The 26,330-nt window shown below is 37.9% G+C and overlaps 1 protein-coding gene across 1 annotated transcript in view; it reads left to right on the top strand.

The window, feature by feature from the left end:
* CTNNA2 (catenin alpha 2) overlaps nucleotides 1–26,330 on the top strand; it is a 394,793-nt gene that overhangs the window by 164,855 nt on the left and 203,608 nt on the right. The window lies entirely within an intron of this gene.

Here is a 26,330-nt window from a genome sequence, read left to right as displayed (position 1 = left end):
AAAGCTAATGTTTCAAAGAAAGGCAAAGAGATAATTCTATGTTTTATTTGTATAATTCTGTATTATAGAAGCAAGACTTGTTCAGCAGAGATGTTACAAAAGAAACCATTAACATAGWATGCATGGAAGTAAAAGAATATTTTTAAGGAGACTGAGGCTGATAGTGTTTGTGAGATTTTGTTTTCCTCTTTTATCTAAAAAAAAAAGTCCCACTTGTTGCTCTACTGTTGAATTTTGCAAGGAGGAGATCAACTTTCACAGGTGACCCATTAAAAACAAACAACAGTATAGAGTTGTTCAAGGCAGATGTATGAAAATTAATAACTTGTGAAGGTTGCAGGGCCTCTTGTTATAGAAGAAGAGCAATTTAACCTGCATGGCTCAGGTTCCTGARTCTATACTTTAAATCATGGAAACATAGATGTAATTTCTTTCAGAGGTCATCTTATTCTAAAGGAAGATCAACTAAAATGATGTGTATGTATACACATGAAAAATGGAATGCATATGGAATATCAGCCTGCAATATCTCCAAAATGGCCTGTCTTGCCTAACAGCATATGATAACTCTGTCCTTAGGGCATTACTCATTTTAACCTTGGGTACTTGTATAATCACCAGCCTTCAAAGTATCAACACTTTTAAATAGTGCTGGGTGCAGTGACAACAGCAAATATCTTTATCTGGAGTATTATATTATGGCTCTTGTAACTCTTGGAACAGGTAAGGTGAAAGATATGGAATATCTACAAAACAATGGGCTGTAAGCAACAAAAGGACATTAATAATTAAAAGTGTTACAAGTCAGGAAAAGAAAAAAAAAATCCAGTAGAGCTCTTCTTAATGACATCTTCCACGGACCATAGAAGTCGATGAATTTCAAGTTCAACCGTTTATGCTAAACAAGGTTAAAATGCCTCAAGCTCTGACTATATTTTAATGTGCTATAAAGGAATTAAAAGCCTCCAGCAGTCCATAAAATATCATCCTTCAGCWCCAAATGCATTGCCTATTACCACAGAAAGATTTAGTCAATCACAGGGCAGTAACTAAGTACGGAGGGCTGCTGCAATTGCTAATATAATTGTAGAACTGAGATTTGCCCAGTTTTAATTCTATCATTTCCTATTGCTTTAGTCAGAAATAAAGTTTCTTCATGCTTTGAAATCGGAAATATAATTTGTACTATTACATTTACTTCATTTATTTAATACACAGCTAAATTGTCTAATTACTGGTGACATAGTATCCAGCATTTAGCTGATTGAAAGTGAAATGCTACATTCATTTATTTTGCTTATCTAAACAGTTGCAAATARTAGTCAGTAAAAATGTGTTTACTTTTATATACTTCATTCTAGTATTGGACCATCAACATTTCACCCATATGTGATGTATGGTATTTTTTTCAGGGTTACAAGCTTTCAACACCCTCATCTCACCAATACCATGGTATYAAAGAGCTACAAATTGATCTCACAGACCTTCCTTCCTCCATACTTAGCAACAACGATTAGGTTTGTTTTGTGGGTTTTTTTTGCATTTTTTTCTTTTTTTTTTCTATAATTCCATTTCAAATTTCCCTGCAGCAGCGGCACCGCAGCTGCCGGGTTTCGGAGGCAACCACGGCCCTGGTATTTCTGCCTTCATGTTCCAGTCACTATCTTTGCAAGGATAAATGACAGAAGCTCTTTTTTACTTTAATTTCAAAGAAAAGCTAGAATTCTGGAGACATTGATGAGAATCATGTCAGTAGAATTCCTACCTGCTGTGAAAATATGACTTTGTTAAGCTTAGAATCAAATATGTGAGATGTTTTGAAGAGGAATTTTTTTATTTTTATTTTTTTWAATTTATTTATTATGCATAATGAGTGTGATTTAATAACCATATGGCCAGTTTGGGGAGTGACTCTTACTATAGTATAGTCTTTACATGGGCTGAAGTTTGACATCAAGAGAAAAGGAGAAAATCAGATAAAGCTGAAGAGGAGATTGTCTTGAAGCTGCGGCTCATCAGGTAGACCATAAAGCACCCGCCTGCATCACAGCCCTGTGAGGATTGGAGCTATGGCTTTAAACAGCTGGAAAAACAGTAAATAGGAATTCTTGTTGTAGCCAAGGTCTGGAGGCAAGAGCTTTGAGGAGAGATTTTGGCAAGGCTGCCAGACTGGGAATTAATGGTCATAGGTGCATCCTAAAGGTAAGAGGAAGGAGGAAGAGAGAGACCAACTTAATAGCTGTTTTGGAATCATGGATAAATAATATCACTTTGTGGAAGCAGTTGCAGTTTGTTAGCCAAGTACAAAAGATATATATGTATACATATATATAATGTATATATATATATACATATACATTATATACATATACATATACATTATATATATATACATATATAAGAAGCAGCTGTTTATTCCAGGCAAAAAGCCTGTTTATTCCTGTTGAATATGAAATACGTAGGAAACCTGGAGGCATAACGTACGGATAAAAGGAAGCTAAAGCAAAATATTTCCTAATGTGAAAATCAAGCTGGAGTGCAGCACATCCTCCTGAAAGCTAAGAGCAGAAGGCGAGTGGGAACAGAAAGAGAACATGATTAATCTCCAACAGTAAACTTTTTCCTTGTCATTTTGAATGCCTTGAATCAAAGGCAACCATGCGTCAGATGTTGAGCTTGAACAAAATACGTTATAAAACTGTCTGATCTGGTGAAGTCAGTGAAAACTGCTGATTACTGATATCTGAGCATCCAGGAATTCTTTAGCTATTTTTTTTTTTTTTTAAATTAGGCTCTTGCCCAATTTTAAAGTGAAAGAGAAAGGAGAGGGATTAATCTGGAGTTATCACTGGGATTTATCTGGAGTTATCACCTGGATTTAAGAGTTGGATATATCCCATAAACTAGCCTCACTGTAACTATCTTCAGGTTTTGCACTTGAGAAACAAACCTAGAGCAGAACTTAAATCTGCCAGGAAACTGTAGCATCCATTGGTTGCAACAAACTGATTAAGTTTTTGTTGCCACAGGAAAATGAAGAGTTAAAAAGTTAGTGCAGGAGGTGGGTACCATGACATGTCCACCGCTAGACAAACCCACCAGCAAAATACATCAGTGCAGGCACCCCTTACCTCTTCCAAGGCCTGAATTGGGATGTTAGGAGGAAAAGCTCTTTTGGGTGTATTTCTAAAAGTTCACCTTAAATCGGACCTTTTAGGTTCTGCAAAACAGGCTGGCTGTTTAGCTTGTGTGTGTCATGCTACTGCATAGCAAGGGTTATAAACAAAAATGCATCATAGTTTTATATGATAAAAGTTTGTCTGRAAAGAAAACCTAGTGCTGCCCATCTTAATGACCTCTGTTTTCCTGAAAGACCAGAGAAACATGGAGAGAAAAGAGCAAAAGCACAGGGCAACAAAACCCCATACTGAGGGGGCTTGAGGAGGCGTAAGGAAAACAAAGCCTAATTGTAGGTGTGAATCAAAAGAAGTGAAGCTTCCTGCAGCATGCAAGGGCTGAAGATCTTCTCTGGTGCTTGAGCGATTTAATTCTAGTCTTGCTGTCTTTTGCTGTCCTCTTTTGTTGTAGTGTGGACTTCAGAGACTGAGGCAACAGCTGTGTCAGCCCAAGAAAACATGTTGCATGTTTTGCTTTTCTACTTCAAAAGAACGCTCTTTCTTATTTCCAAATTCATGGAGTTATCCTCAGAAATACTGCTTTGCCCAAGAGGTTTACTGAGCACTGTGAGTGGCTTCCGGATGGGAAGCTTGCTGAGAGTCTCTTGCTGGAGACACCAGAAATCGGTTCTGTGCCCTGGCCACTTCCCTCAGTTTTCCGTCTGGCTTTATACGGAGTGAAAGGGGATTCGGGATAAATCCCCCTTCTGCATCTGGGATCACAGCAGTGATGGGGAATGGGGAGAAAAAGCTTACCGAGTATTTGTACATATAGGTACATACGTGGCAGCATGTGTCTTACGTGATAGATGCTATAACCTTTCTAATTTGAAGGTCTTCCAAAGGGTCTCACATTATTCTGAGTGGATATCTTTCTTCTACGGAAAGAGGAGGCAAATTGTTTCCTTGCAGCTTCTTCCCTCTCTCCTCTTTGGAATTTCTTCAGCATAATCCATCCAAAGGAACAATTAGTGACTTTGATCCTTGCTCTGCTTTTTGATCCCCTCCATGGCTTTATTAAGTTTCCTATCTATCAAAACAGTATTTTGTTTGTTAATTGGAAGTTTTTCCTGGTGAATATAATAAGCTGAATCTTTGCGGCGTCTCCACCCTTTGGAAATTACTGAAATCCAAAATTTGTATCCACAGTTTTAAGATTGGTGTTGTATGCAGTGGCATGTCCACAGGTGACCAGGGAGACCTCAAATCTTTATGAGGGATGAGGAGAAATGTTTCTTTTGGAACTGTCAATACTCCAACAGTGGGACCTTTTCTCCATCCTAAGCTAAAGAAAAAGAAAAGCTTCAAAATCTGAAATGACAATATTGGTGTGGGGTCTGTGGTAGGATGTCTGTGCTTGCAGCACTTGGACAACTGCCGTTCTGAGAACAGAAACTATGTTCTTCATGAGCTGTCTTTGGGCACTGATGGGGTCCTGATGGGGTCCTGATTTTCTTCAGCGAGTGCCCTCCACACCATGACTGTGAATTCATTAGCCAGATTTCCCTCCTAGCTCACAGTTTTCATTGCCATCTTAATTCTGTTTTGGTCTCTGAATCGGCTCTTTGAGTATTAAAATTGGTTATAACTTTCTCCACTCTTTAACTTGGAGAAAAATAAATATTTGTTGGACTGGGAATTATAATGCAAAACATTAAGCAAGCATTAAAATATAATGCAAAAAAATGAACAAACAGGAAAAAAATATATACACATGAGAAGGATGTGTGAATATAAAAATTAAAGCAGGATGAAAAATACCTATTTTATGCTTTAGCATCTAATTTAATGTTTAGCACACGTATTCTGGCAGCTATTAAATTTTCTGTATATTAATCAGTGGATCAGTTTTTTTAGTTTGTCTTTTAACTAGATGGTAGAGAGAAAATTAAATGATCACATCCAACTTCTCCTCCAAGCAATGAATTACTGGGGAATATAATGAGGCCAGACCYGTAACTGCAAACTCTGTCTTTCATATGCACATTTTGTGTCTTCATAAACAAGACAAGATTCCCTTTATTGTCTTCATATATTTTTGCTCCACCAGATAGAAAAAAATGAACTGTCAAACACTTCTTTTTCCATCTGCTTTTCAGTATCACCCAGTAAACTTCTTTAAAGCTAGCAGATATATTTATTTCCTGTACCTTCCTAACCTTTGATCTTTAGAAAGCAAAGAGGTCATTAGTGATAACTGGTGGAGGACCAAAGCTGTGTAATGGAAAGGGATGTTGGCCATAAGCATGGGTACACATGGGAAAAAAAAAAGGGAAAAAAAAAGAAAAAAAAAAAAAGAGAAAGAAATCTGGAAAAGAAATGAGGATATTAGGTGCTCATGGTTAATGTCTAAGTGCTTAGACATTTTCTTCAGCAAAGTACATTAGGGGAAAGTTTCACTTGAGGTTATTGAAGTAACATATAMTATTAGAGATTTGAACTTGTGTCTATAAAGATGGTTAAATGCTGCATTATGTTGAAGTTAGGTAACTACATAGGAATTGGACACAGTGAAATTTCTGGGTGCATCTGGTCTTYTGTTTGTGCAGAGCACCAGGTTTCTGCTGGCAAACAGGGAGGCTAATTGGCCTCACGATAATTCCCTTTACCCTTCTTACTTGCAGTGGCAATTTGGTGAGCCATGTCTGTTGTCAGCAGTTTCTGTCACGTYGTGTGCGTTCACGTTCACATCTGATTTCTGTCTGTTGGATTGGAAGCCTTTGAGGATAAAGATGAGGTTCCTGTCCTCAACATGGGCACTTCACATATAACGAATATGAAACTTGATGCTTTGAGGCTGCTTGGTAATATTAGGAGATAYTGAATTGTCCATTTTGAGTTTTAGTGCTCCATTACTTACTCCTGATTTATTCTCCATATTCTCCATATTAATTCTCCATTGCTTATTCCTGATGATTTTATTCCTGGGTATACTACCAGCCTCTGAGGCATACGTGGTGCCRGGATAAATGAGTTTGTTGGGTAGGTGCCCCACGTGTGATCCGCAGGAGATGGCTTGGCACATAGAAATTTGGCAAATATTTGGCAAATAGAAATTCATCCTTGGGGGTCTTGGTTGATTTCAGCATTTCAAGCCCTGTAATTCTGCTTTTCCTCAGTTCTGTGACCTGTGGTGTTTCTGTTCTAGCTATAAACATCCTTATTCATCCTTGCAAACATTTTATTTCTATTTCTTTATAAAGTGTGATTGCTTTATCTTTTTTTTTTCTACTAACTGCCATGTTCTTGGTAAAATCTAACCAAGAAGTTTGGCTGCTCCGTCAACTTAGCACTGGTCTGCTGGATGAGAGGACGATTGCTGAGGAATGTGGAAAGGAGAAGGAAGTGGATGAATAAAAAAAAAGTAGATGATGCAACTATTAAACATTAGAAAAGCGGAAATGAGAAGGAAAATAAAACGAAGGGGGAGCAAGTAAGAAAAATAAGCATTGTTTGTAAATGTGCTTTATTCTAGCTATTTGTTTCACATGCCAAAAAAAAAAAAAAAAAAAAAAAAAAAAGCAACAGCCAGGGTTTTGCTCAGAACTAAGGCTGTTAGGAAAGCAGAGAAATAAAATATTGTAAGGCACTGCTGTTCTCCAATAAGAGTATATAAAGCTATGAAAAACAAATTTTAAAGGGATGAATAGTGCATCACAAGGTAGACAAATAATATAATCTCTCTGTGTGCTATAAGGCTGCATTAAAAACTGCATAAGGGACAAAACTAATAAGAACAGTAGTGCCTCAGGCTATATAGGGGGAGAAAAAGCTTCAAGGCAGTACCAACACTATGTTCTCAAATACCATTTTGTGTATAGGTTAAATGGATATCATTAAGATATGCATTTTTTAATTAGCAGGCCATATATTTATAACTAGGTTATATGTAGTGTTTATATATTTCTATATGCATTGTGACTGTGTCATCTAATATGCCATTTCTTATTGCATCAGCATAGAGTTCAATGTATCATTTGCCATTCCAGCAGTAATTATTGAGCTAAGGATTTACCAGCAGAGTATGGTGTACATTGAATTCAGCTTTCCAAATTTAGAGTATATTTACTTTTAATTGTCTCTGAATAATGGTAAATGCTTAGAATATGCATAGAAAGCACAGTAAATGGATATATTCTTTGCACAATGTGTTTATTCTGCAAAGAGAAAGAAAAGTTATTTTGCTGTTGTTATTATAGACTACACTTCAACAAAAGTAAAATTTCCTGGAATATTTTAGTGAGATCTCCCCCATTCCCATAGTTCTTCAGAAACAAATAAGTAGATTTTGAGGTAAAAGACATTAACAGACAAACCAAAAAAAGAATAGGCAAAGAATTTCTGTCATTAAATTTCTATTCAAAGAAAGAGCATATCTTCAGAAATAAATCCTTTCTTCATTTTAAATTGGCCCATGAGGAAGAATCTAGTATGAACATTAGTGAACTTTTGTTGTAATTGCTAATTATTCTTATTATTTAGCAATGTTTCTTGTCTGAATAAAACACTTTAAGCATTTGTCAACTTCTTATTCTTGCATTTAGGCCTGCAGTTTAACCCACCCTCTTCCTTTCCTAGAGCAAGAATCTAGGGAAGCAGTAGCTGAAGCGGTGGATAACTACATCTGCAGGTGGTTTTGGAGCCTTTCAGAGTGGATCTATAGACCAAGAGAGTATCAGGACTTGCAGATATTTGTCCTCATTTCACAGGTTTAAGAGCTGTAAATATTCCTTCTTTTCTTGATATTTGCTTTTTCCTTTTCTAAGAGAGGGAAAAGGCTTCATCTTCTGCCAGAAGATTCATATGAGACTGACAGATTTTGAACGCTTTGTAATAACTAGCTAATGTTTGGCCATCTTTCATCTTTTTGTATTTAAATAGCTTTAAACTGATTCCCAACCCAGAATCTGTCGTGTTTGACTAGGTTACGCTGCACTTATACTTTTTACAAACTCATTTGTTTCATGGTGCTATTCATGGAGGTCTTCCATGCATTCCCCTGTGTTTGCATCTCTAACCAGTCTGGCTTGAGTGTAGTAGCAGTAGAGCAGTAAGTCAACAGAAGCAACTTGGGCAATGATAGAGCAACAATAGAGCTGGCAATGCTGATGAAGTGCCAGCTGCTTTGGCAGCAGGGAAAAAAAAAAAAGGTTATACTAAATGGAAACTACTTTTTGATATCGGTGTGCAGCACAGGAATTCAATTTTCTCTAATATTTTGGATGGATTGATAGAGACTGCCTTTCTAAGCATTAGTGTATTGGACCTCTGTGCAGTATGTACTGGCACAAGCTGTCGCCTACCTGTCTGGAGGCAAGGGGATCTACAGAAGCAACATGACTGGGCCACCACCCGCTTGTGTGCTAGGAATATTGTAGAGATGGAGCAGAGAAAAACAGAAGAGCTCAGTGAAAATGAAGTTTGAAGGTAGAACTGCAGAGTCCTCTTGGTAAACAGAGCTGGTCAAGTGCCAGATCAGAATAGCAAATTATCTTATGCAGATGTAGGTAATCACTCATTTCAGCTTTCCTTAAGTGGAAGTTGACAGTCTTGACCTTTTCCAAGCATATCTGCAGAACATAATTGCCCAGCGAAGCTTGTCTCGATTTTGTTGTGTTTTTTGAAAGAGCGGCACGCTAACACTACCCTGTTACTATTGTTGTACAGCAAACACACCATGAAATATGTTAGTGCTCCTTGGATCAAAATAAGGAATGGCAGGAAGACAGCTGTCTAGTTTTCTTTCAAGTTCTTAAATTGCATGCAAAGGAAAGTTGACATGTTCTGTGGCAGTTCCCATCATGTGGTCTGGTTAGGGCCAACTCTATAGGAGAGGTTTTAGAAGGAACTACTTCTGATTCTATAAGCCATCTAAAATCTCAGTTTTTCAGTGAGTTTGCAAATTAGAGAATTAGAAAAAAATGATCTGAGGCCAGCTGGTCATTAAGTTTACTAACTTATTGAGCTGTGGGTTATTATATGACTTCTTCTCATGAGGAGGATAGCAACCCTGGATTAGACTAATGGTGCTTCGGTACCTCTGTCTTCCTGAAGCTTGTGGTACCTGTAACTATTTTTGTTTCTAAGTTTAAACTATTATTCTCCCCCATAATTTACCCTGTGGATGTTAGAAATAGCCTTTGAAAATCATGGTCACCTCAAGGTCTTGTTTCAGTACTTTATTTATTATTGTTAATTAGTGTTCTAAAACAAGAATCGTTCCCTAAAATCTCGCCGCTGTTTACCAAGTCCTATACTGCTGAAGGTGAAAAAAATAATGAGACGATGCATCAGTATCTGTGTGCTCTCCTGTCTAAATTGATCAGACAGCTAGACAGAAGAAATTGTAATTTACCTAATGTATTTGTCGATCTTCAAATACATTTCAGTTAGTTGGACCGGTAGCTTGGTAAAGGCTGTGTGCCCAGCACTCACAGAGAGGATCATAAATTGAGTGTGAGTGGCTGCAAGTCGTCTGCACCCACAACATTCACAACATGTGGGCAAGTGCACAAAGATCTAGGACTGATCTAATTTTGTTGAAGAAAAGGTTAACAATTATTACTGTTAATATCCAATTGTAGAAATATATTTATCTGAGTTGGGAATGAGAGACAGTGCTTTGTGTTTCCACCATAATTTAGCCGTTCGTTTACTTTGATAAAGCATTTAATCTCACTGGGCCTTTCTCCCAGTAGTAAAATGAAAATAATAAGCGTTAGCAGACTGATTGTGGGTGTCCCATTCAGCTAAATTAATTTGTAAGGAATATTAATATTCACACAAGAAATTTGCTGTGGGGTGTGAAGCGTTTGCAAGTATGACATTTAAAGTTCCCCCCTCTGGTCTTAAGAGGGCCCTGCTTAGGCTTGTAAGGCCAGGCACTTGGGAGGAAACATGAGTTTTGCATATGGTCGCTCCCTCGAGGCTGCTCATTACGCTAAATATTTAATTACGCTCTCAGATGCCCGTTATCCCTGCAGAGGTTCTGCCTCCTTCATTTCCCATCGCTGCGAACRGCCACCTCTGCTAACCAACTCATTTACCTCTCCGACATCCCTCACTGTCGTTCATCTTCCTTGCCCTCAAAGATTGACCGAAAATGGAGCTTTTCAGAGAAGACCAAGGCTGGCACGCGTGACACTGAGTGTGTTAAATGCTGGCTCCGTGCTCCAGACCAATGCTCCCTGCTTTTCTTTGGTTATTTTGCACAGAGAATAAATCTCCCCGATAGACGAGGGGTTTGACACCCATGTTTCATGTTCTTAGGAATGCCTCTTTTATGCTCAACAAATTGATGAACGAGACCACTGTATTGTAAAATAAGTAATGAGGAAATACATGGAATATCACTGAAGCCAGGAAGATGTAATTAGAGAATTTATTAGTGCAGACTTGGGATTGAATTTRTTCAAGCTATATGAGATTACTGACTGTTTTAAAATATTCTTTCTAAAGGCTAATTTTGTTTTAAAAGCTGTAATTTGTTTTTCTTAGGGTGCAAGCATAGCTGAAGTATTTATTATCTCAGTACGGGTATCTAAACCACATACACTTGCATTATTTCGATGTGCTAAGTGGTGCTGCTGTAGTGGTTCTACCGTATGGTGTTCAGATGTTTGAATTTATTGAATAAAGCCCATCTCAGTCAGCTGTGGAAAAGTGCAATGATATTAAACACAAGTGCCATCATTATACCTATTATTCCTGCACTTCAAGATTTTTCAACTCTTTTCAGACTTTTATTTTATTTTATTTTATTTTATTTTATTTTATTTTATTTTATTTTATTTTATTTTATTTTATTTTATTTTCTCTTGTCCTATTTACTTTATTGTGGAAAATGCAGCAAAGTGCAACAAAGTGTTTTTTCCCATAGATTCAAATTCTCTGAAAGCCAAAACTTGTAGAGAGAAAGTGAATTGTTAAATTAAATTGAAAATATTAGTTCTATGCTTTAGTGGATATCACCTTCTATATCTTGTGTATTTCTTTTCTAATTTCTTAACCAATTAGCAACTTGTTCTTAATGCAGGCTGGGTTTAACTTCCATCAAGTTAAAATGGGTTTAACTCCCATTCAAGGCACACAGAAGACCCTTGCAAAAAAATAGTAAGTGACGGAAAGCACTAAGACCTAAAGATATGTCTAAGCAATGGGATGCAGGARCGTTTCCAGCCCTCAGATCCATGTCATGTCGCAGCTATACCTTAGCTGTGTATCAGGACTAGTTTTGGGCATTTTCACTCACCTTCAGCTTTGTCTTTGTGTGACYACTTGGTTGAATTTGGGTCCTTGAGAAGGTAAAATCATTCTCCTAGCCTCAAGGCTAAGTTCTCCTGCTTGAGCAGCAGGGTTTAGACTAGATGATCTSCAGGAATACTTCCTAACCTCAATATTCCTATGAAGATTGGGAATGGAGAACATGCAGTAGACTGAAGGATTCTGTTGATGYGGTGTCTGCTTCAGCTACAAGGATGCCATCATTTTTGGTGACAGTGGCTTGGTCATGGTGTTTGGAATTTATGTCAGCCCCTGGATCCTGAGTAGTATTGCTTTAATTCTCCCATGAAAAACAACTATTAAATCTATTCTTTGGAAAAAAATAAAAGAACAAAAGCAAGATCATTTGATAAGATGGTAGATGTGATATTACTTTTGTTGTTGTTGTTTTGAAGCCAGAGATACTGATGATTTCAAAGGGCTTATAGCTAAACTATTGTAAATTTTAAATATTAATGGAAGCTGTAGAAGTTCCTTTGAATRATGTGAAAGGTGAATTTTATGGAGCCAAATGTCTTCAGTGTTGAGATCTGTCTAACTGTATTGCCTGCTTCTCTGYGTAAATAGCTGTAGGAATAAGCTTTCAAATAATTGCAAAGATATAAAATGCCAAAACCATAATTATCATCTTTGAACTGACCTTTAAAGGGTATTGCTGTACACTTTGCATCTAGATTGTTTCCTAGCAGTCAAATTTCTATTTTTMAGTTCTAAGTCTAGTATCATAAAAAGGCAGGCATTGTGTTCATATGGAAATAAACAGACACTCAATCCCATTATCAAAATTTTAGGTGCAAAATTTTAGGTCATCAGTGCAGGGGATGTGGGTTAACGGATGAGACAGGTTTCTCTGAACCACTGAGCYGTAGCCTGAGGGGTTCACTAATGATGGTGCCTAATCAGGAACATGTGGATGCTGAGGATGAGGTGTGAAAGGATGTGAAAACAAACTGCAGCTGGGCCCAGGGAAGTTCATTACGAAGCTATTGAATATTCTTAGCTGCTAGGTGATGGCTGTGTAAATAGACCAGGAGATGACATTTTATTGATTCATTCTATGTAATGCTGAAAAAAAAATTCTTGTTTGAGAGCCAACAGCAGTATTTAATAAGAATTTGCATCATTAGGAAGCTAAAATACCTCTGTTAGTGTTAAACTGATCAGCTGTTACAGGTTATCACCTCATGAGTTTTCTTGGAGTTTCAGTGTGCATGTTAAAAGATTCAAGGAGAAAGATGTAGTGTGGTACCAGCTTTGTTTAGTTTCCTCCTATTCCACCAAAAAAAAAAAATAGGATGAAGAGCAGGAACCATTTAAATTAGATATTATCCAGGAATTTGATACAGGAATGTTCTATTCTTGACATTGTCAAGAATAATGGGAGAGAGCAGGACACTGTACCTGCTTTCACGTGTACATGAAAGTGCATCTCTATGGGATATTAAGGGTTAAATCTCTCTCTTGGGCCAAAGCTCACCTTAGGTTCACTTTCTAGGTGAAGAAGAGTGTAAATTTTTTTGAGGAAATAAATGTTTTCATTAGTCCTAGGGATAAAGAAAACAAATCATACCCTCAGACTTTAGATTTCCTCTTATTATCTCCAAAGAGATCCTAGTCAGCTAGCTATAGCAGAGTAGACAGCTGGTATCTAGTGTCTACATCTCTATTTGGCTAGAAAAGTCCCACGCTCTATCAAGATAAGGAAGTAAAATTGAGAGGATGCTGAGCTGACCAGACCTGTGTGATAATGACAATAAAATGCTCTTCTTGGGAGGAAGAATGTCAAGAGATACCAGAAGCTTTTTTGTTGCCTTAGTTTTGTTGTTGTTGTTAGTCCTTGCTTGTTTACAGATTTACACTATTTTGGTAAGACCGCTCTCAAGTTATGCAGTCTTGATAAAAGAAAACATGTTTCCTTTTATTAAATTGAGTTGGCTGGTGGCCTAAAATCTTAGATGCTCACGAGAACTTTTCTTTTTCATGATTTTGTAAAATGGTGAAGTCCTTGGGGGTGGGGTCAGACCGATCCTATAGCTATGGAATATTCTATTGCTTCCATTGATATAGTCCTGTATCAAATGCAAATTTTTATTTTGAAAACTCTAGTGTAAATTCTGAATTTTGTATTTCTTTCTCTCTAATTTGTGAAAGAAAAGCAACAGACAAAAAAAAAAAAAAAAAGAATCTGGAGTAAGACCTCTTCTAAAGCTTTCATTTTCAAAGCAGAACTTGGGTTTACCCATCCAAATGCCATATTTATTAAAGAAGAGATACATAAAACTTGAGAACATTGAAAATAAGAGGAAAATATCTGATCCAATTTACAGGTACATCGCATCCCTTTTGGCAAGTATATAAATAAGCAGTTCATGTCGTGTTAGTTGACCTGTATTATACTTTGTGTGGGTGTCATGAAAACCTTGGAAGTTGGAGAGTTCGTTCAATATCAGGTCAGGAAAGAAACACCAGGAAGGAACTTGTTGACTACATCTAGCGTGGTATCACTGAGACGTGTCCCGCCTGCTGTTTTAATTGAATGAGAAATTTAATGAGCAAAGGGAGGTTAATGTGGAGTCCCAGCTTTCCGCCCGATTAAATTGACAATGTTTCATTTTACTGTCAGAGTTATCAAAATGTGTTTTTTCTTCCRTATGATGTGTCCTTATTATAAGTTGTGCAGTAGTAGGGGAATGCAATTGATATGGAGTCAAATTGTTCCTGACAGAGAGATTTTAAAAGCTTTTAGAGTGGATGTAAAGGAGAAAGTTTTGTCTTCATAGAGTCTGCTTAGCCCATCTATCTGCATTAAGTRTCTAACAGTTATGCTGAACAGAAATGACGTTTTAAAGAAGACTAAGTGCTGCTTAACTTTTTAATGTCATTCTTGGAAGATTTGAAGTTGATTTTTTTYCTCTTTGTTTGTATTACTCCATATCAGCATTTTATGAAAAATAAAATGTTCACTGTGCTCTTCATAGGGGACTTTCCCCTCTTCATGTTGCACGATGGGGAGAGCAGTCTATATCCTGGTGTATGGGATGAGAGCCCTGTATTTCAGAATAGCCTGTCTATTAATCTCCAACATGACGCAGACAGGTCAAAAAAAGCCTCTGCTTTTTTTGCAGACCCTCACTCTATGAATGTGTCTTTTAATCCCACTTGTGAATTTGTGAAGATTCTCATTAAAATTCAGGGTCCTTTTTGTTTGCATTCTGTCTCAAAACTCCAWTTCTGATAGTTTCATAAACTTGGTAATTTCCTGCATTTAGTCCTAGCCAGTCCATATCTGATTCATTTTCTGCTTCATCTCATATAATTCCTGCTGTGTATGATTTGCATTCCATACCCTTCAACAGAGTAGCCTTCCAGTGTCCTCACAGCCTTCCTAGTGTTAAGACTAAATAATCCCATCTGTTTTATCCTTTTACAGTAATAGCATCCCAAGGCATCCTCCTAACAATTCTTTTTTTTTTTTTTTTTTTTTTTCCCATTGCTCATTTAAATTCATCTTTCTTGAACATAAATGACTAGAACTGCACAATGTTCCGGATGAAAACTCACCCTTGTCTTATGCAGTATCATTAATATCTCCCATCTCTACTTTGCCCAACACTCCTAATATGCCTTTTCCTTATTCAGAGMCACATTATACTGGTAGATTATACTTATTTAGAGTAATAGGTCTTCCCTCCATTACTACTTGCAGCTGATGATTCCTTGACTTAGAAAAAAAAAACTTCTTATTAGTCCCTAGTGTATGAATTTGAGCTTCATGCTCTTAGTCTCTAACCCATCTCTGCTTCTTAACTCACACRGTTATCAAGTTCTTCATGTGTTATATTTTTGCCCTGTTCTTTATTGCAARTTTCTTCCCATTTTTTGGCATAAACAGATGTCAAGACCTTAAATGTTTCTGAGTTGGTCCTGCTTGTTCTGGATTCCCCAGTACAAGAGCGATGTGGAGTTTCTCGAGAGRGTCCAATGGAGGGTGACAAAGATGATTAAGGGACTGGAGCATCTCTCTTATGAGGAAAGACTAAGTAAGCTGGGTCTGCTTARCTTGGAGAAGAGAAGATTGAGAGGGGATCTGATCAACCTGTACAAATATATGAGGGAAGAATGTAGGGAGTATGGGGCTGAACTCGGTGGTGACAGGACAAGGGGCAATGGGTACAAGTTGAAACCCAGGAAGTTCCATCTCCAAGTGAGGAAGAAAAACTTTCCTGTGAGGGTGACAGAGCCCTGGAACAGGCTGCCCAGGAAGGTTGCGGCATCTCTTTCTCTGGAGGTCTTCCAAACCCACCAGGATGCCACCCTGTGCCCTGTGCTCTGGGTGTCCCTGCTGGAGCAGGGGGTTGGACTAGATGATCTCTAGAGGTCCCTTCCAGACTCAACCATTCCGCAATTCTGCCTTGAGTTGTAGGTTGTACTGGAGGCCCACTGAGGTCTCTTCCAACCTGAATGTTTCTGTGCTATTATCCAGCTTCTTTTTCTTTTTCTTTTTCTTTTTCTTTTTCTTTTTCTTTTTCTTTTTCTTTTTCTTTTTCTTTTTCTTTTTCTTTTTCTTTTTCTTTTTCTTTTTCTTTTTCTTTTTCTTTTTCTTTCTCTTTCTCTTTCTCTTTCTCTTTCTCTTTCTCCTTCTCTTTTTCTTTCTCTTTCTCTCTCTCTTTCTCTTTCTCTTTCTCTTTCTCTTTCTCTTTCTCTTTCTCTTTCTCCTTTTCCTTTTCCTTTTCCTTTTCCTTTTCCTTTTCCTTTTCCTTTTCCTTTTCCTTTTGAGTCCAAGCTCTTTTATCTTTTCCTTTTAATGATAAAATGTTTTTGAGTCATATTTGAACATGTGGAAAACTTTTCTGAAGAGCTTTCTCTAGTAAAATAACCCTGTGAGAAACCCTTTAGATTACTTGAGTCTGCTGTAGTGATGGAACATCTCTTGAAATGTTTCTGTGTATTTAATATTAGCTATAAAAGCTTCATCTAAATTGACATTACTCAGTTACACTTGCAAGAAGTACAGCAAAGGTCTACAATCACTTAGTGTGTGAAAGACATTACAATAAGAAAAGTCCAAGAAAGTTTTACTTTGGAGAAAGATTTATTTGCAGGAACAAGTGCTTAGCTATTCATATTAGCTAGGTCACACAAGAATAAAAGTTATTTTCAACATTGCATCAAATTCAAGGTTAAAATCTCATTCAACTCATTTTATTAAAGGTAATATTTATAGTATTGGTTACATTGGACTGTGATGCTTGAGACATTTTAATATTAACAATGCAAATGGTACAACAGTGATACCTCTGAGAAATATAGAAGATGTATGTGTGCTGCTATTACTATTCTTATTACCATTATCTACCTTAATCTCATTTCCATTAAAGTGATGGATATTAAGCAATATGAAATAGAAATAGCCATTTTCTCTATTTTCTGCTTTGCTAACTGGCAATATGTAACTGATGAAAACTCTTCCTTTATCAAGCACGTTTTATATTCCAAAATTGGACTGTAACGAGTGAATAGCAGAAGTAATACTAATAGTGAGTTTGGTCATTAGTATAGAGACATTTATGACRTGTGCTAAGCGTGTGCAGCAACGTGCTTGAGAAACAGGGCGACTCCTGAGGCCGCACGTGATTTAGGTGGTTTTTGCAGTTTGTGGTTGTGTAACAAATATGTAGGAAATGGTGCTTGCTGTGACCTAGAAGTGAGCGCTGATGAGCTTTTGTAGATCTTAATAACAGAGATGAAATGTCTGAAGCTTTCTTTCAGTTTCTGAGTTGCCCTTTCATCTTCTTTCTCAAGAATCATAGAATTGTAGTCTGCAAGACACCCAAAGAAATCACCCTGTCTCTTCTTCTCATTTAATGGCAGGATAAAATAGAAGCTGTCTCCAAATGATGTCTTTTCAGCCTGCTAAGACATTCCTGAGATTGGCATTACTCACACTGTACTTCATTAATGTGTAATAATCCCCCCCCCCCTTTTTTTTTTTTTTGAGTAAGCTAATGATCATTGCTCAGAGGACAGTTCCTATCTCTCTTCAACGTTGGTGGTTTTTCTAAAAATTGATGCTTTAACCAGACTCAGTGTTTACCTGAGGATCTATTCCCCAGCCACTGTCCTGTGTCATGATCTGTCTTTTTTTTGTTGACACTTCCAGTTCTACAAAACACCTGAACTGACTTCCATAGTCATTTTAAATGGCCTATATCTTTCTTCATTTCTTCCTATAATAACGTAACACTTTGCTGCACAGATACAGAGCTCCTCTGTAAAAGCAAAAAAATGAAGACTGCTTTAAAATTCATACCTGCTTGTTCCCAATAGCCAGAAATAGAATGATATAATTTATGTAATTGCCATGTTGCACAGCAAACTTGCCAGGAACAAAAAGGAAAGGAGTATGAAGCATTTGTATGCAAAGCCATACCTCAGTACAGTAGAGAGACTCCCTAGGCCTGTGATTACTTTCAGTCTAGTTAATTGACTCCTGCTTCTTTATTACTTATATGTCTGTGAGTAAAACTTGAGAAATACCCACATACACATGATGATTTTCTTRATCAGTAACCTTGCTTTGTATGCCAATTAAAGCCTGAAATAAACAGGTCCAGGAATGGCAAAATGGATCTGGCCGCTCTGTTTCCTTTTGCCCTCACAGGCACAGCAACATGTTTGGATGGTCAAGACCCCCAGGATCATCCCATATACTGTTCAAAGCTTACAGATATATCTCTTCTCTTCTCTTTTGCCAACCTGCAAAATTTTTAATGGCTTTTTTTTTTTTTTTTTTGACTGAGGAGCATTTCCCTCCTCAGTTTGCAGTGTTCTCTTTGCTGGCAGATGATGCAAAAGACTGATAGGAGCTGCAGCCTGGGATCCCTAACACTGATTAATATGTAATTGAATGCTTCAATTATATCCCTAATTTTCAGAGCACTTTAACACTTATCCCCAACCAAATTTCTAAACGCTCTGTTCCGGGGAGTTGTCTGCTTATGGCGGCTATAAAGGCAGAATATTAAAGACCTTTGTATTATTCCCTTCCCTGACTGCAAAGATGAAATTGTACAAGTATAATATGCTGGGAATATTCATCCTTGAGCCCAGCAGCCGCCCTGCTGTTTAAATCCTGCATAGCTGCCAAACAGAAAAATACTTAATTTCATATCATGTTATTTTGAATACTTTGGCAAAATACTGGGAGGAGGGAGGGAGGGAGAAAAAGGAAGGAAGGAAGGAAGGAAGGAAGGAAGGAAGGAAGGAAGGAAGGAAGGAAGGAAGGAAGGAAGGAAGGAAGGAGAGGGAGGGAGGGAGGGAGGGAGGGAGGGAGGGACACTTCTCCAAAACACTGGACACTTCTCCAAAACACTTTACTAATTATATAACAACTCTGCCAAACTTGAACTCTTAGTAAGACATCTTAACTCTGCAAGAATTTCCTCAGTTTTAAAGTGGTGCCAAGGTCTATATGGCCTTGATAGATGCAGGTCAGTGTCATCAGTCCGGAAGGTGCTTCAGGATCAACAGTGACATACAAATTCAAATTGTTTTACGTATATACTCACCCCACTATAGTACAGCTCAGGTCCATTTCAAGCTTGGGTAAATGCTTATGTGGACAGCAGCACAAAACAGAAGGATATGGACCAAAAATAATTTCCTTGTTGAATTCTTCCTCAGCCTCTCACTCTCCTCTGCTCCCATTCAGCTCTTCTGCCAGCTGCTAATCTGAAACAAGAACSTTTGCAGTATTTGCTTTCTGCCTCTTTTGTTAGTTGTCTCAAATGCTCAGGGTCATTCCTGGGCTCAGATTTGAAAGCTTTCTTTCTATTTTTTTCACCTCAACYTTCTCTGAAGCGAAAGCTTTTGTTGTTGATCCGATGCAAAGAATTTCTTTCCACTGCTTTCAGATTATCTCAGGGGCCAAAACTGTGAGACTCCAGTTCTTTGAAAAAGCCATTTTTCCATCTCTCTGATTATTCAAGAGGCTGTCATAGGAAAGCTGTCAAATTCCATGAAGTGCTTTAAGTGGTACTTCTCGTGAAGAGCTGTATGGGCTGGAGGCCAAGTTGTTTTCCTGTGTGTAGGAGAAACGGATGAGATGGTGAGATGGGTGCTGTGAGTGCATCTGCAAGTCCAGCATGTCCTTTGGTGGGATGAGAGCCCTTGGCAAGGGCACAGTAGGAGCAACTTGTCTACTCTTACAACTCTTCTTTTTGGTCTCCTTCAATCCAGCGTGACTTGAGGCAAGTAGGAACTGGCAAGTCGTGTGTCTCATGTGGCCTCTCTGCAGCATGTTTTCAAGGGCCCTCTGCAATCCTGATGACATCATTTAGGACGAGTATTTCTAAGACTTTAGGTCCTGGCCTCCTTAGAGTTGCAGTAGCATCCAGGATGGCTCTTCGGGGCATGAGACAGATTAATCTTTGGTTCACAGGTTCACAGGAGACTTCTTGCTCCTGCTATTGGCAGCAGTTCCCATGGGAAGCTGACAAGGAAGAGGAGCTACTTGTCCTTAATAATCTAAGSACAACTGTTAGCTTAGCACTCTTGATTCTTCGCACATGCTGCACCAGGAAGTGCTACAGTTTTGTAAATGATTGATATTGATCAGACGCAAATCTCTTCATTCTTTTTTTTTTTTTTTTTTCCCCCCCACATTTTTGATGGACATTTGCCTATAAAGAATGAAACATCACAGTTCGGGAGATGTCCTCACTTCTCCCCAAAGACATATCTTTGAGGATATAGATAGCAAGATATCAAGCAAATAGCTCGCTCAAGGAGAAAGCAATTAATAAACAAATAAAGAAATAAAAGTAAAGTAAGAGCGATATCCTAGTGACGGGAGGGAGTGGGCAAAAAATTTTTGAGAAATGGTTAAGAAGGGGGAAAGTATGCTGTGCTGCTAAGAAAGAATTAAATGAACTGGCTGTTAGTAATGATTTAATTTTGTTTTCAATGCATCTGAAGGATACAATTGCAGGCACAATCCTTTTTTCTTTTTTTTTTTTTTTCCTGTCTCCCTTCCATGTCATAACAACACAAGAGGCCTTGTGTAAGGAATTCAGGATTTTGCCTTCCTAGATAACAGCTTCCATCTTTTCCATTCAAAGATCCTGACCATTTCTTTTGAACAAAGACTCAGCACAGTTTTTCAGACAAAGGGCCGCTTTGGCATATTGGCAGCAACCCCTGTCTTTTTTTTTTTTTTTAATACTGAGTGAAAAAAGTCAATCTAGGGTAGCTTAATTTTATGTGGATTTCCAAAGGGACAGCCAGACAGCAGTGTTGAATTAAATTAGAAGTGTCTACGTTTTTCATGACAGTGCATTGCCTGAAAATGAAGAACTTGACCATGCATGCTGTAAAAAATGAAAGACATAACTTTTTAAAAATATAATTACTCATAGAGTGTGTATCTTAGTATGGTGTGTGGGAGGAACAGGCTTAAGATTAATGAGCTTTTGTCTGCTTTCTCAGATAGGTATATCTTTAAAAAAARTCACAGCCCTCTAAAGACTAGGCAGATATTTTCTTCTCCTTTCAGTGCCTTGGCCCCCCTGTTAGTCGGCTTAATCACTTGCACAGGTATTGACTGACTCAGTGCATAGCAGCTCTCCAGCAGCTCCTTAAGTGTCTTGAGATCCTGTAGACTACAGAGATGCGGTCAGGAAGATGATGATAAGCTATGAGCCAAAATGTACAGATAGAATCACATATTTAGCCTTAAAATCTGTTTTTATTGTAGTTGAGATGTGAATTTTTAATTTTTGTATGAATAGAATTCACAGAATCATAGAATCCTTAAGGTTGGAAGGGACCTCTAGAGGTCCAACCTCCCTGGCACACGCAGGGTCACCTAGAGTGTGTGGCACAGGGTGGCATCCAAGCAGGTTTTGAAGATCTCCAAAGAAGGAGACTCCACAGCTTCCCTTGGCAGCCTGTTCCAGCTCTGTCCAATTTATTAATGAGAGGAAAGGGGGCACCAGGTGACCTGATTCGGGGTTAGATGAGGTATTTCCTCGATTTTATAAGATAATATGCTTACCATTTAGTGCTTCCTTTCCCATATACATTTTTTTTTTCCTGTGTTCTACATCATTACAATTTTGTTTCACTGAAGTATGGGAGGGGAGGGAGAGATCCAGTGGGAGCAGGTTTGGGAACTTGCTAAAGATGCTGCAGTAGCTGGTTTGAAGTTAACAGGAAAACAAGAGTGTCTCTGACTTCCCTGCCTGGCTCTGCAGAGCATGTACAAATCGTCTSTTAGGTATTAGGACATAATTTGAAATTGGAAACAAAATCTGACGTTTAAGAAAAAGACTTTGACATCCTTAATAGAAATGATTAGAGTTGTAATCTCCCCGAGACATGTTAATTAAAATAACACAACAAATGATGCCTCAGCGCAGGGTTTGACATGCACTGTGGCTTTAAGTTGTTTTTAATAAACATAGTAGGCAGTAATATCAATTTCGGAGAAAAGATAAGCAGGAATAAAATTCAAATTTAAATGCAAAGGTTAGCCTACGAGAGATGACTCATGCTTTATCTATATTGAAGTAATTATACAGTGAGAACTCACAACACTGGTTTTAGACTTATAAAGAGCAAATCACCATAGTGAGATTTATCTTCTAGCTACTTTTATGGGCAATACAAAAGTTTGTAAAAACTGCTACTTAAAAAATGGGGAGGAAAGGTCACTGCTTCTTCAGTTCCTCCTTTTTTTCTATTTCGTTGAAGGACTTATCAATCACTGGTGTTTACCAAATCACTCGATTTTTTTTTTTCTTATTGAGGCTCTCGATTGCTTTTTTTTGGTGCATCTCTACTCTAAACTTTCCAAAATGGTGTTCAAGCCTTCTCCTGTGAGCTGCCAGGAGTGGKTGCCAGTTCGTTTGCAGTGCACGGGGCTGCAGGCGTGGTGATAATCACCACTTTGCAAYGGAGATTCGCCAGATCGCTCTTCTTTTTCACGTCTTGAGTTCTCGCCGCGAGCGGCAGCTGTGTTTTCAGCGATGTTTGATCACAAAACACAACAAAGGCGTTTTCGTTTTGAGGATTACACAGATCTTGAGTGAAACGTTTTTAAAGCCGGAGACCAATAGATGTCAACCTGCAGCATGGTAGAAAAGTCAGATCAGTAGGAGGTGACAAGGTGCTTTGCAGATGGCTAAAATGCTGTGCCAGTGTATTAAAAAAAGATAGTTTCTGGTGTTTCTTTTCCCCAGTTTCATATTTTAAATTCATTTATTTTCTCCATTGAAATCAGGATAAATATTAACACTTTCTGTTCTGTTTTCTCTCCTCGTTCAGAAAAATCTCTTTTTCTCTCTCAGAAAAATCAAGCTCTTAAATGTGATAATGCTTTGCAGGTCAAATGCTACCTACTTTGATGAAGAGAAGAAGATTCTTACTYTCGATAGTTGAAAATATAGGGTGACTGCTCTAGGGAAGTGGRGCAGGAACATAGCTGGCAAGATGCAATGTAGGAGTCATTGACTCCTTTGGACAATATTATTTATCCACTGCATTCCGTCTTCAGATTTGGACAAAACAGTAAATCTTTTAAATCCATACATGAGACTGTTCCTTCCTTCTAGCTGCTCATGAAATTTTATCTTTTTTTTTTTTTTTTTTTTTTTTTTGTAATTACCTTTCACGTTAAATTTCTCCATTCACTTTTCTCTTTAAGATGAAGCTTACGAGAACTTCCTTTTCTCAGTGCTGCTGCTCAACAGCTTCCCGTTTCATGCTGCCTAACAGTCCATTTAGCATTTTGTGGTAGCAATACGTGGGCTGGCTCCCTCCACATATGTGTTGACAATCCATCTTGGGTTCATTCTGCAGCAAGTGGAACAAGGCACCAGAAGAGAGTTGTGGGCTGTTCAGCACCTGAATTCCCAGTCTGAATTTGTGCTTTTTTATGTATGCTCAGATGCATACACTATTTAGTATCCCTGAGGTAAAAAAATTGCCATTTTTATCTACATTGTTAATGTAACACAGAGAACCCCTCTGTGATTTAATGCAAGAGTAGCACTGGTTCCTCTTCCATCCACAGGATGTTCTTTAGAATTTTTTCTCATCAAATATCCATTTATCTTGGTTTCGTGTAGGTGGACCTCACCGAAGGTAAGGATCTCTAAAATCCTATAGCTGCTAAGATTCTTTCAAAGGAATTTTATGGTTTAGTTTTTTACTTTTAAAGAACAAACTTCAGTAATAAACACATTTATTAAAGTTTAATGACTTCTATTTTAAGAACAAACCGGTGAAAATAGAAATGAGATTTTTTCTTCTACAAAACATGTTTTTTTTTTTGTCAGCAAATCATTTAAGAACAAAAACTCCAGGCAATGGGTAATTCTGTAGAACCCAAAGAACACCAGCCCTTGGGCAGCACATCTTTGCAAGATCTCTACACAAAGCCGTGCTGCAGCCCCAAAGCTATTAGGTGCCTACAACTACTTCAGCACAATTTTGTGGTAAACAAAATAACCTTTTATTTCTAAGGGAAAATGATAAATACATTTTAAACCCCACCAAGCCGAAGTCTCAGGTAGTATCAGGAGGTTTCGGTAGGTGGTAGTTAACAGCATTTTTGACCATGATAACTGTTTATGACAAGAATCTGCTAGACAGACTGCTAGAATTATTAGAAACAGCTGTAGATGTTTCAGATTCCCATTCCACCTTTCCTGTGGCTTTTCCCAAACCTTCTTTCAGTTACTTTTCAGTTAGCTAAGATGGTTAAATGATATAAAACTCATCTCTGTGCTCATTCTTGTGTTCTTTGGAGAACCGCTAACACAATTTCAGACGAGGAGCCGTGGCAGATGGGCTCACGGGCATGGAGCTGCCTGGAAGTTGAGGTAGTTGCTATGACATCACAAGCTCTGAAATGTGAGTGGGAGGATGAATTTTTGGGAGAAAAAAATACTTTGCATGCATAAGCTATCACCTGTACTATGCCATGAATAGTCTTCTGGGAGAGCTGACAGCGAAATGATAACTTTGGAAAGCTACACGTTCATTTGATAAAAATACTGCAGCAAACATGAAAATGTTGTGAACGGAGGAAGGCTGTTCTAAAATTACTCCCTCTGCAAATGCATTCAGCTTCTCTCTTAAGGAAGGAAACGTAGCAGTTTGTAAGTAAACTAGAATTCTCCAAATGAACTAGTCCTGGCCTTGACGTGGTGAGTAGGTGGTGGATGTGAGGCACATCGTTTCCTATGAAGAACTCCAAGAACATTTGACCAGTTTTGGGGGCCATGGACCTTTTCTTACATCCTTGCAAGCCCAGCATGGGGAAAGGCCCATGATGGGGACAGCACTCTYGCACAGATGAATTGATTTTTCTTCTTTCACAAGAAAGGAGACGGATGGGAGAAATCCATTCTGATGAATGTGATTTTCTGACTCCAGATGCAAACCTTTCATTTCTCAGATTGGTGAACGGGTAGGAACAGGGGAATGGGATTGGAACCTATAGGAAGTGGTTTCTCTCATGACAGAAATGATTGTACTCAAGTATTCTCACTTAGATCTTTTTTCCAACTATTTTCTTTCACTATTGGCATTGATGATATCTCGTTTTAAAAGCTTTCTGTTGTTGTTTTGTTTTTGGTTTTGATTTCCCTTGAGAGGGTAGTTCTTCATAATTCTTTATAGCTATGTTACATTCAGGACTAAGTTACAATGACTGCACTGGCAAATGCATCCTTTTAGGGCAAAATATACAGTTAAATCTGAAACATCATGTTAACCTAAAAAGCTCAAATGTAAAAGTTCCTAAATTTTCTTGTGAGTCCAAATACCTGGAATTCTGTTTTATGCTCATCAGCATCTTATTCCAGCTCCCTGCCAGCACAGTGGAGTATTTTGCAGAGGTCTATTCAGCAATACCATGAAATCTATTCTTTTCTAGTCCTTTTGGCAGTAAGAACAGTTTTAGGGCTATTTAGGGCTGTAAGATGAGTACTGTTGTTAAAGTTTCATTCTCCTGGAAGTGCTGTTCGCCACAGCCTCCTGGTCTAGGTAGCTTAAAGATTTTTTATAAAAGAGAAATAACTCTAAATTCCTGGAGTAATATCTAGCCATGAGTTTCAGGTTGACTATCCCTCTGGAAAATTAATTCTTCCTATTTAAGTTTAATGAGATTGACTCTTCCAACATAGCTTTAACATACTTGTCTTGATTCAATTACAGTTCCAGCTGCTAATAGAAAGTCGAACCTTATTCAACATTTGCTGGGAAATGGAAATATTTAGCATGCACTTGGGGAAAAAGCTATCATTTTGAGGTGTTTCATTTGATCAGCACGGGGCTCAATTAYGTTTATAATTTGTTTTGACCTAGATAAGGGATATTCTGGCAAAGGAGCATTGCTTGTGTCCACAATCCTTGCAGCCTGTTTGCCGTAGCTACATTAGCTCCCTGGAAGTTGTGAGTGTTATTTAAGATCAAGAAAAGCCCCTGTGTTAAGGCTTCTAATCAAACACTTGAAACAAGCAGAGGGAAATGATTTTGCAGACCTCATGTATGTGTTTTCCTATGAAATTCCTATATAATTTCCTATTATAAATGGTGTGCACTGAGAAACAACTGATTATTTTAAGGAATGTATATAGAGCATCTTGCATTGAGTCAAAGAAGATTCCTTTTGAAGCAGGAGTTTAGCTCATGAATTTAGAGTTATTTCTGTCTTTTAAAATCTTTCTATTCCCCATTTCCATAGCTGAAAAAGTGAAGCTAATGTGTTTGTGTATGTGTGTGTTAACTGAGTACATAATATCCAGTTGGCATTTGTGAAGATTTGAGGCAGTTAATCTCACCTGCAGGTGAGTTAATATTAAA

The sequence above is a fragment of the Nothoprocta perdicaria genome, unplaced genomic scaffold (assembly GCF_003342845.1).
Source record: "Nothoprocta perdicaria isolate Ctin4 unplaced genomic scaffold, notPer1 scaffold_58, whole genome shotgun sequence".
NCBI lineage: Eukaryota > Metazoa > Chordata > Aves > Tinamiformes > Tinamidae > Nothoprocta > Nothoprocta perdicaria.
This window is presented reverse-complemented; position numbering and strand designations above follow the sequence as displayed.